Genomic DNA, 15,402 nt, shown 5'->3' with positions numbered 1-15,402 from the left:
TTGTATCACGTTCTTCAGATTTTAGAACCAATCAGTATAACACAGGCCTGACCAACTTATGGTGGGGTGTGATCAACCTATAGTAGTCAAAAGCATCGATAATCTCCACATTTTTATTTTATGAAAGCTTAATAATCCATTTAACAAAATTATTTTGCAAAAAATAGTTGTATTTACATATTACACAGTAATTAATGTTCCAGGGGATCTCTTTTTGGTAAAGACACTAAGATATAAATTAAAAGACAACATTTATTCTTCACCACAAAAAAAAAGAAAATTGTATATCGTTTTGTCACACAAATTATAAGTTTTGCTTCTTTTCGGTGCACTCATTTTGCACTGAACTAAATTGTTTACAGTACAATAAAACAATTTATAAAACCGATTCATCTGGATAGCAACGGCCATTGACAGAAAGGACATTGCTTCCTTTCATCCCATAGAGCACAGCATTACCAATCATAGAGAATAGTTTAAAGATTTCTCTGTGAAAAATATTGATTTAACATTTCTGTTAAAATTACAAATAATGCAGTCATCGACCGGCATCATTTTTGGTCGATTTGTTGGCCATGGTATATTATTATGACGTGCTAAGTAAAATTTTAATAAAAATTCACATGATGTGTAAAATTTAATTTTTATTGTAAATGTAAAATATTTTATCAAGTATTTATTTAAATATATTAATTAGCTCTTAGAAACAAGGGGAGATAATGACGTTTCCAGTTTCCAATGTATTGTTTGTATGGTTAAGACTTTGAAGGAACCTTTATTGAGCAAAAGGAAAAAGCGCGCTTCTCAAACGTTTTTTAAAACTAATCAAAGTTAAAAAATCCTTAGCTATTTACAGGTCTAGGTATGCTTTGCGAGATCGTTAGATCGCATTTTTGCGAGTGAAGTTTTTTCCAAATCAATGCAATCTTTACATAAAAAATTTGTGAATTAAATGAGTAAATGGGTTAACCTATAGCTCTGGGAATTCAAGATAGAAACTGTGCTAGCAAAAAAACCTCAGGAATTTTTCATGGGTAGTCGGACCACCTCCCGACCGCCCCTTGTTGATGTAGACAAATTCATGATGGACATGGAAAAAAGACCTTCTTTGTCCCACAGGACAAAAAGAGTTAAAAATAAAATAAAGGTTTTCAAGAATTCATTTCTTTTTAATCAGAATGTTTGAAGAACAGTATTCTTTAAGATCTATCACTCATTATTCGTAGTTTAGTTTCAGTTCTAGTTTATGAGAAAGATCATAAAATTATTGTGGAATTATTCAGAAATTTTGCGAATTATTTCTTAGAACAGCAAAATAAATACTTTATTTTCAATTTTCTCGAATTTAGGAATGACTAGCAGACCTCGCCACGCGTTGTTGTGGCTCAAAATGTATCTATTTTTAATGGATAATATACAGCCTATGTCCACCCTGAAGTTCCATTCTAAATATTGGTGAAAGAATTTTTGAAATCGGATGAGTAGTTTCGGAGATTACCCCCTACATCCAAACTTACAAACATTACCTCTTTATAATATTAGTATAGATAAAAAAAGATATGTATCATTTATATTCAAACAACTTGAAATGATTTCGTAAGGAAATAAAATTTAACATGTTAAGATAAAATATTAATTTTGGTTATTATTTTTCAGTTGCAAATTTAAAGTATTCAAATTAGTTGAATAGGAAAGGTGGATAAATGTGCTAATTCTATAATCTTAAGCTATTTTGGATGGAGTTTACCGTCATGATATAACTTCAATACAATAGTACAAACAGTCGTGATGTCAAAGGTAATTTTGTTTGTTTCCGATTTCAAACCATCCTAACTGACCTCATTAAAGATAATCCTTATCGGTGGCCGGATGGCAGAGGAAGTAAAGACATTAACTCTGGAAAACCCGGACTCGAATCCGGGCCGACTCAGAAATTTTCATGAGTAAGTTGACCCGGTTATTTCAGACCCGTCTCTCACTATCCGGTTGTCCTCATTGTGGGTTTAGCCAAACCCATAATGATTATGAGTCTTATGACTAAAATGTCCTCTTAGTGAGCTCAGAGTTATCTTGTACTTTTTTATTTTTCTATACGGACTTCGTGTCAGACTTACTTAAATAGTCTCGAAATTTACGAAAAACTCAATTCGATATAATCTTGCATTTCGTGTGAAAATTTCCCCAAAAATAAAAATATATTTATTCTACGTTCGACCATCTCGAAGAAAATGAGTATTTAATGGGCATCCAAGCAAGACCCGGAACAGAAAAAAATTCCCTTGGGCTCCTTTTGTCATTTTTTTGAACAAATGAAATGCGTGGAATGCTTCTTTCATTAATAAATTAAATTTTTATTGTTTCATTATTTAAAAAGAACTAATTTATATGGGTAGGAAACACTATGAGCCCCTAAGAAAACTCCCCAGCTTTCATACCTCTCGACCGCACTCTAAGAAAGTATATTTAATATAATAAAGAATATATTTATATATTTCAATTTTCTAAAAATAATATTATATATCATAACACGTAATTGATAATAGGATGAATATCTTATAAAGTTTTTACTTTTGAAATCATTTCTATTTCAAATAAAAAAAAAATATATTTATGAATATAATTAAAAGAGAAATCTGAGAATGACCGGGGCAAGAACAGTTTAAAATATACTGTAGTTGTATATAATGCCTGTTATTAAATCTTCGATATTATCATCAGTTAACATTTTTTTTTTACTGAAAAGTATTTACAGTTAGTTTTCTGTATTTTATTAAAAATAATTTTAATTTTCTTCAAAACATGGCCGAGGAATCGAATCCGGTTTCTCACCACATTATGGGCCTAGTCGAGCCGACTATAGTTATGGAAAAAGGCGCTCTTAGTGCCTACAGGGTTTGAAAGAGCAAAAAAATTAAAAAATATACATACAGAAAAAAAATTGTTAATACAGAAACAAATTTTAATATAGTATATACGACAGTAAATTTAATAAAAGTATTTAAAATATTATTCTTTATAAAAGTTTTTTATGAAAAGAATCTAAAACTGTAACTTATAATAGTTTACGTAGCCTATAAACATTGTAAGACTTATTGTATTAATTAACAAATATGAAAGCCATATGCTAGTACAGTAATTCAATTGTTTTTCTTTTAACAATGAGAATATTTTACATTGTATAAGCGATTTGTATCTAGCAAATCATAAACAATGAAACTTTAACCTGAAAATTTAGTATTACAAGTTACAGAACTGTATGAATTTACATTTTATTAGTTTATCTATTGGAAAAATATTGATAAAGTACTAATGTTACGTGTTCATCCAAGTTGCACAAGGCTGTACTAGGACTTATAATGTCTTCCGGCAAGAATTTCGTATAGTAAATAATCTCTGTAAGCAACGCTTCATTAACAATCATCATTGTTTACACCACATTTGTTTCCTTAAATGTTTTCTAATCATCTCTCCTAGTTTCTAATTCACCCATTTTCCTGGTTTCTTATTTGGAAAAGTGAATAAATTGTGTAAAAATACTTAAATGTTATCATTAGCCGCGTGAGATCTTTCGTAAATTAGTATTTTATATTTTAATTGTGGTTTGTATTTTGCTTATGCTAATGTTATTTTAACATTTTTTACAATTTAAAATATCATTTGTTGGTTTATATACAAACAAACTTTTATTTTATTCTATAGAATCTATTTTAAATCGGTTAAATATTTCGAATAGATAATATCATTTGCAGTTATGAAATACACCATTATAAAGCTCATATGAAAGTTATATTTTAATAATTAGTAGAAATAAAAAATATTATTTTTTCTGCGATCTATTTTCTTCTCATTTCTTCCATTATTTTACATCCTTAACAATGAAATGTAGCGCAGAAGTAGCTATTAGTCATTTAAATCTCAATTAAATTTTCAATGCTACGTTTTGTGTATATGAACATATCTTTTTTCTACTAAAATTTCACGAAAACTTCGTTTTTCTCCAAGTTTTACTATTTCGTAGTCATTTTTTGCATTGCTTGTAGAGCTACATTTTAATACTTTAATAACGTGACACAAAAGGATACTCTACAAACTACGCTACTGTATTTGTATGCACGCCCAATTGTGTTCAAGTGGATAAAACTGAAAACTGTGGGTTTACGTCCGATCGACGGGTGAACACGTGGAATTTTTCGGATGTTCTTCACATGCCAAACACCTACTCAGGGGCTAGTTTTCCACAGAAAGTCCTCCCAAGAAACACTTTTCCTTAACAGATCGCCAAAGTGTTGTATTTCCTTCTTGTATTAATCCGATCTAATTAACTGTATATGTTATTTTTCTATACAGTATTTTTTTATACTTAATATAATTTTTAAAATTAATTTTTACTTACTTCTAGAATTTTATATATTTTCCTTACATTTCTTGCTGAAAAATCGGTTTTGAAGTGTATTAAGTCTTTACTATCAAGCATTCCTGTAGCCATTCATTCGTAAAAATATCTAATTGATGTATTGCTCTTGTTTCTTTTTTATATAACATTTCAACCACTCATCAACTCGATCTCTTTTTAGTTATATTAAATTAAACATAGAAGACTTTATGCAATTTTTATTTATAACAATTTTATAGTAATGATACATATAATAAAAACTTATACAAGCCTATATTAAGCTATATAATTTACATATTAAATACATTTTATTATAGACTAATAAAATAAATTTAAAAATTTTAAAAACATTATTCTATATAATAAAAATCACATTTCTAATAATAATATTTATGTCAGTGACAGATAAAAATGATTTTTTTTTAAAGGAGTTTTTGTGGTTTTAGATGAAGATGATTGTTTGATAACAATGCAAAACCATTGTTTATATATAAAATTTTATTTTGATTAAATAATTTTAGTAAGTTGGAATATGAACCCTATAATCAAGAAAGTAGAACAATATCAATTTTTATACATTTATTTGGCTTTTTTGAAAAAAAACTTATAAATTAACAGTAATTTTAAAATGAAAAGTTCTTCTATTGAAGATGACTTTTATAAAAATTAACAAGTTTTGCTAGTTTTTAAAGTATAAAACTCGAGTGAAACTAATAGAAAAAAATTGATATAGAGGAAGTGTTAGATGTCTTTCAAGAAAAATTTAAAATTCTAGGACGTTGCGGTAGAGAAGATATGAAGGCTTTTGATAATTGTAGACATTTAAAAAGGCACCGCAGGGAATATATTAGTTGCGACACATTTATACTATTGTCTTCATTGAAAACGAAAAAATTAAGAAGAAAAAATATATATTTGATCACGTAATTAAATAATAATGAATATTTAATATAACTAGAATAGCTCTAAATCGATACTTTTGTTCAATATACTTGATAAAACTGATTAATCACAATTAACTCTTACCCAACTTCTAATGACCATTAAAAAAAATGCTTTCACGGATTATTGTTAAAGGTAACAATGTAAAGCAATTGAAATGAGATAAAAATCTCTACTGCTTAGTTACTACCTTTGTTTAATTTTAATTCGAGCAGCAATTCCATTCAGAAAATCACGTTTATGAAGCAATATCCTATATAATTTACATATAATATGGGATATTTTATATAATATACACATTTTTTTAAAATAATTATCTAAGAAACTTTAATTTTTTTTTATAATTACTCATTTAAAGTTTGAAATATGAAGATATTAGATAAATAGAACACCTAACATAACTACTTAATTATGATTTCGACATTAACAATGATGGGAAAAACTAGCAGTAGGTCTGTTAGAATGTTATAATTCAGTTGCTCTTATATTAAAATATTAAGTAGATTTTTCAATAGATATTAATAAAATATAGGAAATATTATTTAATTTTCATTTACAGATTACTAATGATAAATACTAATAAACTAATAAATCGTATAGTTTATATTATAAAGATATTTACAGATGAATGAGAAAATTAATGACTTAATTAAAACTGATTTATTATTTTTGTTCTTAGTACTGGATGGGTCAAAATTCCATTAGTTTAAACGAATTAACAATATTTAATATGGAAATTCGTTGGAATCATTTTAAAAAATCTGAAGCTAGATGCAATAACTGATACTACAGATAAATACAGAGATATCGAATATCTCGAATTGTGTTCAAGATGCTTGAAAAAAAAATATTTATCAATAAAACTCTCGATTTTTCCATGGAAATTTATCTTGTATATTATAATTGAAAAAAGAATTTGTTATAAATGATGTTATTTACAGTGAATGTAATATTGAAATATAAGAAATGTAATAATTATTTGTCCGAAACAAGGAGTGCGAATATTGAATTGTGCCTTGTTTTAAATCTGTTTGTGAATTGAATATAATTGTTAGTTGTAACAATAAACTATTGTTTACTTTAACTTATATTTTTAATTACAATTATTTACATCCTTAATAACGCTATTAATATCAATACTTATAAAAGTTGTTTAATTCCCAAAAGTTGCAGAGAATAATATATAATTAATTTTTTTTATATATTATATAATTGTTATTAATGGAGATTTTAAAGTTATGTATTCTTTAAAATCTTTTCTTGAGGTGCACTTCCCTCAAGAATTAACCATTTTTTCATATATTATTATAAAATCAGATAAAATATACAAAGTTAAGCTTAATGTAAATGAATTATTGGTGTTTATAAAGTCTTGTAAAATTATTACAGCTAATTAAATTATAATTCTCATCTATGTATAAATATATAGTTTAATAAGCCTATAGGCTACTGTGTTTTGTTTTATTCAAGTTTGTTCATTTAAATTTATACTAAGCAATTGTTTAGTATCTTGATTATTGCATACAATATTTACTGATTGGTTGAGTATCATGTATAAGCCTGGATTAGAGCTTTGTTGTGATTTTGTTTAATGGTATAAGAAGTGCATATAAAATATTAATAAGCGCATAAATGTGAAAATTGGCAGTAGATTTTTAATTAAAAATAATTTTTTACACCAAATAAAGTATTTTAATCCAAAAAATCAATATTTGGTTAATAGAAGGAATTATACATTTTATAGGATGGCCAATTGGGTGATTAATCCGTAAAATTTACGAATTTTCTGGGCTATTTTGAGTCTTTATTTTCATCATTAAGAAACGAATAATCGTCCGTTTAGTGTAAACATACACGATCATTGCGGCGAGTATGAAACTAAAAATTAAATAAGTTATATATCATAGAATAAGCTGAAAATCTGTGAGGTAGATTTATCTTGGCAATTTTAATTGGACGAAGAGATTAAAACTCCTCTGTTTCATTAAATATTTCTTTTCTGATGTGGTGTACTAACGTTACTTCTTCCCAAACAATAATCAATGTTCTAAAACTACTCTGAAATAATGAGTAAGGGATTGCTATATGAAAAATTATTATTTGTTCTAACTGATGCAGTTCCATACATGATCAAAGCACATCAAGACTTAAATGAGTTTTCCTAGAAATGATCCGTGTAACTTCTCCTACTTATGAAGTTTATCAATTAGCACAATTGATCCGGAGTTCCTTTTTTCTATTGATACATGACAGATACATATCCGAACTTAAAGAAACGTTTGTAGATAACAGGTTTTTATTAGAATCATTGTTCTTCTTCTTCCACCTGAACCTGTCATTAAGAGATGAAGGATATGGTTAGAGATCCTTTTGCCACTACAGAGATTTTAACAAGATTAAAACTTTCATTGAAGACTATTCGCATGCAATTGAAAATACGAAGTATTTTGAAAAAATTAGAATTACCACAATTTTCTTATAAACAATTCTGCTTAAAACTTGTAATTCTGTAATAACGTCACTTCAAGGCGGTATGTAAATGACAGAAGCCGTACAACTTATGCGAAAGCTTGAAATTGAACTGCAAGGTTGATTAAATATGCACTAGCCAAAAATCCTGATTGTTTGTTAATGTACCAACAATTTCTGGAAACATCGAAAGGCTGTTTTTCATATATTTTATAAGGATTTCTACATAGAATCATTGCTCTTTTGTANGTAGAACAATATCAATTTTTATACATTTATTTGGCTTTTTTGAAAAAAAACTTATAAATTAACAGTAATTTTAAAATGAAAAGTTCTTCTATTGAAGATGACTTTTATAAAAATTAACAAGTTTTGCTAGTTTTTAAAGTATAAAACTCGAGTGAAACTAATAGAAAAAAATTGATATAGAGGAAGTGTTAGATGTCTTTCAAGAAAAATTTAAAATTCTAGGACGTTGCGGTAGAGAAGATATGAAGGCTTTTGATAATTGTAGACATTTAAAAAGGCACCGCAGGGAATATATTAGTTGCGACACATTTATACTATTGTCTTCATTGAAAACGAAAAAATTAAGAAGAAAAAATATATATTTGATCACGTAATTAAATAATAATGAATATTTAATATAACTAGAATAGCTCTAAATCGATACTTTTGTTCAATATACTTGATAAAACTGATTAATCACAATTAACTCTTACCCAACTTCTAATGACCATTAAAAAAAATGCTTTCACGGATTATTGTTAAAGGTAACAATGTAAAGCAATTGAAATGAGATAAAAATCTCTACTGCTTAGTTACTACCTTTGTTTAATTTTAATTCGAGCAGCAATTCCATTCAGAAAATCACGTTTATGAAGCAATATCCTATATAATTTACATATAATATGGGATATTTTATATAATATACACATTTTTTTAAAATAATTATCTAAGAAACTTTAATTTTTTTTTATAATTACTCATTTAAAGTTTGAAATATGAAGATATTAGATAAATAGAACACCTAACATAACTACTTAATTATGATTTCGACATTAACAATGATGGGAAAAACTAGCAGTAGGTCTGTTAGAATGTTATAATTCAGTTGCTCTTATATTAAAATATTAAGTAGATTTTTCAATAGATATTAATAAAATATAGGAAATATTATTTAATTTTCATTTACAGATTACTAATGATAAATACTAATAAACTAATAAATCGTATAGTTTATATTATAAAGATATTTACAGATGAATGAGAAAATTAATGACTTAATTAAAACTGATTTATTATTTTTGTTCTTAGTACTGGATGGGTCAAAATTCCATTAGTTTAAACGAATTAACAATATTTAATATGGAAATTCGTTGGAATCATTTTAAAAAATCTGAAGCTAGATGCAATAACTGATACTACAGATAAATACAGAGATATCGAATATCTCGAATTGTGTTCAAGATGCTTGAAAAAAAAATATTTATCAATAAAACTCTCGATTTTTCCATGGAAATTTATCTTGTATATTATAATTGAAAAAAGAATTTGTTATAAATGATGTTATTTACAGTGAATGTAATATTGAAATATAAGAAATGTAATAATTATTTGTCCGAAACAAGGAGTGCGAATATTGAATTGTGCCTTGTTTTAAATCTGTTTGTGAATTGAATATAATTGTTAGTTGTAACAATAAACTATTGTTTACTTTAACTTATATTTTTAATTACAATTATTTACATCCTTAATAACGCTATTAATATCAATACTTATAAAAGTTGTTTAATTCCCAAAAGTTGCAGAGAATAATATATAATTAATTTTTTTTATATATTATATAATTGTTATTAATGGAGATTTTAAAGTTATGTATTCTTTAAAATCTTTTCTTGAGGTGCACTTCCCTCAAGAATTAACCATTTTTTCATATATTATTATAAAATCAGATAAAATATACAAAGTTAAGCTTAATGTAAATGAATTATTGGTGTTTATAAAGTCTTGTAAAATTATTACAGCTAATTAAATTATAATTCTCATCTATGTATAAATATATAGTTTAATAAGCCTATAGGCTACTGTGTTTTGTTTTATTCAAGTTTGTTCATTTAAATTTATACTAAGCAATTGTTTAGTATCTTGATTATTGCATACAATATTTACTGATTGGTTGAGTATCATGTATAAGCCTGGATTAGAGTTTTGTTGTGATTTTGTTTAATGGTATAAGAAGTGCATATAAAATATTAATAAGCGCATAAATGTGAAAATTGGCAGTAGATTTTTAATTAAAAATAATTTTTTACACCAAATAAAGTATTTTAATCCAAAAAATCAATATTTGGTTAATAGAAGGAATTATACATTTTATAGGATGGCCAATTGGGTGATTAATCCGTAAAATTTACGAATTTTCTGGGCTATTTTGAGTCTTTATTTTCATCATTAAGAAACGAATAATCGTCCGTTTAGTGTAAACATACACGATCATTGCGGCGAGTATGAAACTAAAAATTAAATAAGTTATATATCATAGAATAAGCTGAAAATCTGTGAGGTAGATTTATCTTGGCAATTTTAATTGGACGAAGAGATTAAAACTCCTCTGTTTCATTAAATATTTCTTTTCTGATGTGGTGTACTAACGTTACTTCTTCCCAAACAATAATCAATGTTCTAAAACTACTCTGAAATAATGAGTAAGGGATTGCTATATGAAAAATTATTATTTGTTCTAACTGATGCAGTTCCATACATGATCAAAGCACATCAAGACTTAAATGAGTTTTCCTAGAAATGATCCGTGTAACTTCTCCTACTTATGAAGTNTGTTGTCCGTCTATACAAAGATTTTATAACGTTTAAAACAAATATAAGGAAAAGGTAAATAGTTTAGCCTACCTTTTTTCTTATATTTTCTGTATTTACTTGAAAAAGTTGAAGCATAAAACTATTTAAAGTTTGTCTTTATGAAAATAAATGTGTGTGTATATAGATGTAGATGAGACACAGAACATATATGTATACACTTAAACAGATTTAATAAGGATAAATATCATACTGGAATTGAAATTATATAAAATATTCTAATAGTGATGCCAGTCTTGTTAGATGAAGAAACGTAGTTTAAAATTTAGTTCAAATTCTACAGAGAAATTGCGATAATAGTGAAAAACACAGTACTGGGTACCACTTTAATAGTAAATTAGTTTTAAATAGTCTTAAAATCATTTATTTTTCTGATTTTTCATACAGAACTATATAATTATTCACTTCTTATTATTCAGTAATAATAGTAATTCAATGTAATGAAGATGAAGCTGATGATCATGTAAACATACACGAGCAAATCATACATGAGAAGTATATATGAATCTGTTTAAATGTATGTATATGCAATATTTAATCATACAGCTCTTTTGTAGTAGTTTTTGATTTTATCCTGTTTTATTCATAGAAAAGTACAATAAAACATAAACTAACTAATTTAATTTTATAAAAATTCGTCTCCAATTTTTACCACCTTTTTACACTTTTTACTTACTTTATCTAAGATCATTATCAACTGAAATTTATAGCCCTATTTATGTATTTTTTTTAAATAATCGAATTATATAATTTTGAGATTAAATTAAGTAATCTAATGAATATGACTATAATAAATTGAAGGGTTTATCATATCAGGGATTTGATCAGCTCTTCAATTTATTATAATCATATTCATTAGGCTAATCAATTTAATCTCAATTTACGTTGTATAGAACATTAAAAAAATAACTGATAAGTTAACACTTGATTACTTGAAGAATTTCATTATAGAACTATAAAATAAACCATAAAGAATTAGAAAATCAAGTTCGAAAACTAATGCTAAATATATACATAAATTATGACATTAATATTAATCTTTTAAAAGGTACAAGCTAGTCCAGTTCTTACTCAATTTGTACCTCTTAAAATATCTATTTTAATTTGTTTTTTCTTTTGTAAACTAGTTTGAAGATAAACAGACAAAATCATTATAAAGTACTTTAAAATTAAATGTTGTATACATAATAAACAATACGTGAAAATACACACGTGTAACATTTATGTAAAGTTACTTAACAAATTATTTACTAAAATGTGATTCATTTTTATATTTTTAAAAATAACATTTTTTGCAAATATTCTAATTTTTTTATTCCAATTTTCCACCCAATTTCCATTCAAATATTCCATTCTTTTATGAGTTTTGCGTGCATGCAATAACAATAACAAATATGATAGCTTATGATAATGTATTGTATGTGTATATATTTTAATGCGAAGTTTACAGACTTCACATTGAAATATAAGCCCGAATATAACATACAGTTTTATAAATTTTATAATTGTTTTCATTATACAAATGAATAATATCATTAATATAACTTATAGATTATAAAACTAATTTATTGAAGGATATTAATAAAATATACTTTAGATATGTTAAAATTGTTTATTAGTATCTATGAATATGACACTGCTTATGACAATAATAGCGCTTGGGTTTAGTTTTAACTCGTGTAACAAGTTGCGAATGCGGATACATGTTACTGTTCAGGTCAAACTACTGCAAATATAACTTTTCTAGAATTTCTAAATCGAGAATTAGATTTATTTTATTTTAATAAAAACTATTATTTTGGAAGAATTTACAGGCTAGCTCCTTTATAAAATGGTTAAAAAAACTACCATTAATTAATTAATATGTGGCATTATTCATGAAAAAGATTAAAAGGGATAAGATGAAAGAGACTATTTCTATAAGTGACAACTAAAATATACGAATAAATAAATTTAACCTTATAAATACTTAAATTTAATAGCGCAATTAATGCGTATCGATCGGTTTGAATGTAAAATAATTTAAAATTAGAAAATGATTACTAAATGCTTTATTTTAAGGGGTCAATCGCACTTTATGATCTGTATGGCCCCTCCAAATTCTGTAGATTCTTTAATTATTATTTACAATTTTTTTATTGTTATATAAATGAATTAAAACGACTTATTAATATTCGAAGTCAGTCAGTCGATCACAGGAAGACAAAGAAAAAAAAGACATACTGAAACATAAAAACAATTTCCTCGTCTTCATTCACTTATTAATTAATTTTTTTCGGCATATCATACTCGTTACCACTTTCTCTAATTTCAAAAATAGAGCGTAAAAATAAATAAATGTTTTCCTTCTCTCGTGTGACTCTTTAACCTTGACTTCTAAAACCTAGTCTCACTTCCTTCATCGATGATAACAACAGCATTCGCTGGAAGCTAGAACAGGGTCGAGAGAATTAAGGGCAGACATTTCTGGTAGGTTGTACAGCAATCACGTGGCAGTATCCAACTGTTGAAGAATTGACCCGATTAAGAGACAGCAAGCATTCGACTTTTGATTTCCATCATGAATTTCTTCAAACGATTGCTAGTATCATTACTCTCGTTTTTCAGAGTAATGGACATTGGAAGAGAAGTCACAAAAACTTTAGAAAAAGAGTATGATTACGTTATAAGTAAGTAATTTTTAAAGAGGATTTTCTCTTTTTCTTTAAAGTTATTTTAACAATAGAAATTATATATATATATAAGTGAGGCAATATTATGCATGATTAACTGCAAGCTTGCATTTGATTTTTTTTTCATTTTACTTTAAAACAGTTATTATTATTATAGGTTATTCATCTTATTTTAGTCTGTAGATTTTGGATACTTTATTTTTAATTATTGTTTTCTTTAATGAGTAAAAGGAAAAAAGAAATTTATATTTTTAAATAATTTTTTTCTGAATCAAGACACAGCTTGAGTATCCTTCAATAATATATGTATATATTTCCGCAATATAAATTAACAAAACTTAAAATTAGAAAAGGAAAGATGATCTAGAGATAATCTAGAAGATAATCTGAAGAGGAAGACATTATATATTTAACTGAATGATAAAATGTTTTATAAATTGAACTATAAATTTACATATCTTAGCCATGTTGTCCGTCTATACAAAGATTTTATAACGTTTAAAACAAATATAAGGAAAAGGTAAATAGTTTAGCCTACCTTTTTTCTTATATTTTCTGTATTTACTTGAAAAAGTTGAAGCATAAAACTATTTAAAGTTTGTCTTTATGAAAATAAATGTGTGTGTATATAGATGTAGATGAGACACAGAACATATATGTATACACTTAAACAGATTTAATAAGGATAAATATCATACTGGAATTGAAATTATATAAAATATTCTAATAGTGATGCCAGTCTTGTTAGATGAAGAAACGTAGTTTAAAATTTAGTTCAAATTCTACAGAGAAATTGCGATAATAGTGAAAAACACAGTACTGGGTACCACTTTAATAGTAAATTAGTTTTAAATAGTCTTAAAATCATTTATTTTTCTGATTTTTCATACAGAACTATATAATTATTCACTTCTTATTATTCAGTAATAATAGTAATTCAATGTAATGAAGATGAAGCTGATGATCATGTAAACATACACGAGCAAATCATACATGAGAAGTATATATGAATCTGTTTAAATGTATGTATATGCAATATTTAATCATACATTTCTATTATAAAAATAAAGTCATCGGTTAAAATGCATATTTTAAAAGAGAAATTGAGCAAATTATAAAGACTATAAAAAATAATATATTATATTTATTTATATAATATATTATTTTTGATACATTTCTGAAATTTGAGATCTCTAATTTAGATTCTTTATAGGACTACAATTCTGATTTCCAAATTTCTAATCAATGTGATTATCTTAATAACTTTTTAAAAAGACTTAAAGGCGTATCATTAAAATCATCAGTAAAGCATTTAATCGTCGTTAGTCCTTAATAAATCTGTCATTTATCAAAAGGCGTGCTTAACTTAATATTCCATGAAAGATGCAATACAGTCATAAATACTCTTAAAGTAAAAAAATCGATCCTAACAATTGGAGCATAAACTACATGTTTTAAATCTAAAAACTAGCTGAAAAATAATCTATTTTAAGATATTTAATTGAATATTTTTTCTTGTTTACATGCAGTTATATTATACCGATAATATATACGTCAATTATATTTATAATCGCTTTAATGATCGATTAATGAAAACCAATAACAGAAATTAATAATTATTAATTATATAAAGAGGCTTAAATTATTGTATTTAATTGTTTAAAAGATGCTGTATACAGAAAATGTATACATAATTAACTGTATTAGTTCGAATTGAATGATTTTTAAAACTAGAATTAGTATTATATTACTTGAACCAGTTTTACATTTACGGTAATGAAATTATTTGATAAAAATGCTAAAAGATTTCAGTATATGTTAATGATATAAGTATATATATTTCGATTATATCATTAATAGAAAATAATATATTTATTTGTTTTCTTAATTTATATGCTTTTCGTCAATATATACTTACTTACCTACCTACAAACATACATACATACGTACTGTACGTATATTCATATATACTTGCACTCTTATATTGGTGCTTTACATAATTGAGAAAACAAAAGTGCTCCATCATAATCAAAAGATTGAGAAAGGCTG

General features: G+C 25.7%; 1 long non-coding RNA gene across 1 annotated transcript; it reads left to right on the top strand.

The window, feature by feature from the left end:
- Positions 1–3,174: 3,174 nt before the first annotated feature.
- LOC111642477 lies at positions 3,175–6,368 on the top strand. The gene is made up of 3 exons (XR_002759554.1): positions 3,175–3,395; positions 5,169–5,316; positions 6,015–6,368. It is a non-coding gene; the product is annotated as an uncharacterized LOC111642477 (long non-coding RNA).
- The last annotated feature ends 9,034 nt before the right edge of the window (positions 6,369–15,402 follow it).

Source organism: Centruroides sculpturatus, unplaced genomic scaffold, assembly GCF_000671375.1.
Source record: "Centruroides sculpturatus isolate CEXI.00-Female unplaced genomic scaffold, Cexi_2.0 scaffold1695, whole genome shotgun sequence".
Taxonomy (NCBI): Eukaryota; Metazoa; Arthropoda; class Arachnida; order Scorpiones; family Buthidae; genus Centruroides; species Centruroides sculpturatus.
Note: the sequence above shows the minus strand (reverse complement) of the source record. Positions and strands in the feature narration are given on the sequence as shown.